A 1,844-nucleotide genomic window follows, 5' to 3' on the forward strand; every position below is an offset into this window, starting at 1 on the left:
GAAGGGGGCTGGTGGGGAAGCAATTTGTCAACAAGGAGCCCCTCACGCTTTGTTACTGTGAAACCACTGGCCTCCTGAGAGTCCCCCAGATGCTGGGGCTGCTTGGGCGTGGTTTGCCTTGAGTTGGGGCCAAAGGCAAGGCTGGGGCGTTTCCTTGGTGACCCCCACCCCTCTCCACCCACCCCTGCAAGCTGGACCTCTCTCCTGGGCCTGTGTGTTGGAAGGGTGGACGAAGGAGTAGGTGCTGTCCATGAGCCGGGGATATGGCCTCATTATTTAAAAGTGAAATTTCAGACTGAGTTTAGCTACTTCCACCCCAACCCCAAGGGTCGGAGGCTGCTGGAGCGGGCAGGGTTGTTGGTGAGGTCTGCAGGGGGACTTCTGTTGAGCAGATGTGCAGGCCAGCCCTGCAGCAGCTCATTAGCATGGATGGATTTGTTTTGAGACTGCTTTGGGTCTGCAGGCAGGAGGGTCTGCGGGCAGGAGTGCTATGGCTGGGGTTGGAGGGCTGGCATAGAGGTAGCCAGGGCTGGAAGGTGGAGCTGTCTGGTAGAGGCAGGCAGGCCTGGGTGGCATGGGCTTGGCCCTGCGTGTCCACCCACTGGACAGTTGGTGCATGCTCTGCTCAGCTGCCCTGCTGTGAGACTGGAGTCATGGAATCACAGTGGCCTTAAGCAACATGCTGGAGCCAGACTCCTCCTGAGGGAATCTGCTAAAATGGACATTCCCAGGCTGTACTGCCCACTTTACAGGTGACACGTGAGATGTAAAGCAGATGGTCAGTGGCTTGATCTGTAACCATCAGACTGTCCTGCCTCCACGCACACAGTGAGCCAATGGGTGGCCTTTGGCGAACCCTCATCCTGGGATCCCACAGTGGGCCCAGGAAACCCTGCTGGGCTGACTCTGCCTTGCCGACCCACAGAGAGGCATTTTCAGTTGCTCCATTCAAGGAAGTCCCTGTATTCATTCCAAGACCTGGAGCGACTGCCCTGCCCTTGCCAATCCCCAAGCCTAGGGCTGTGGCCGCAAACGCCACACCCTCTGCGCCCAGCAGCATGCTCAGCCTGGCAGCCAGGCACAGCCTGTTTGCTCGAGGTTGGATCCTAAGGGGGCTGCTCTCCCCAGGACCCAGGACCCTGTCTTGTCTGTGGCCCAAGGGTTAGAGTCTCTTGGGATCTTCCTCTCAGCTCCTGCCCTGGCAAGTGAGTGTGTTGGGCAGGGGCAGCATTTGACAGTTTATAAAACCCTTCTCCAACCATGGTTTCAGATGCTTAAGTTTCACCTCCAGGATTCCCCCAAATCTAGTTTCATCAGGCAGATGGCACCCCAGATTGTGAAATACTCAGGACCCACTCAGGATCCAGTGCGAGTGAGGGGCAGAAGGGAGCCGGCAGAGGCCAGGAAGGATGAGAGGCCCCGGGGGACTCCAGGCTAGCGCAGAGGGTGACATGTACTGAGGACGTACCCTGTGACGGGCAGCCTCTCCAGAGCTTTCTATGTACTCTGCAGTGTAATTCTCACAGCTGCCTGTGATGTGGGTGCTAATGCTACCCCCCACTTTGAACATAGTTGTGGAGACTGGAGGGGGAGACCCAGACCCTGCCCTCAGTGTGTGTTGTTGGGGGAGCAGGAAAGGAGGGAGAGGGAGGAGAAGTTTGAGAAACAACCCCCACGTGCTTATTGTGCATATTGTGATGTCGCCTGAATGCTGAGCCCACAGGTAGAAACATCCATCCGAGTCAGTCGGGGCCAAATGTGGTAGAGGTTCCCAGAGGAGGTTACGGAAGCAAGAGCTGAAGCGGGGGGGGGGGGGGGGGGGGCGCCTTTCCCCCCGGGGGGGG

The sequence above is a fragment of the Galeopterus variegatus genome, unplaced genomic scaffold (genome assembly GCF_000696425.1).
Source record: "Galeopterus variegatus unplaced genomic scaffold, G_variegatus-3.0.2 Scaffold137, whole genome shotgun sequence".
NCBI classification, from domain to species: Eukaryota; Metazoa; Chordata; class Mammalia; order Dermoptera; family Cynocephalidae; genus Galeopterus; species Galeopterus variegatus.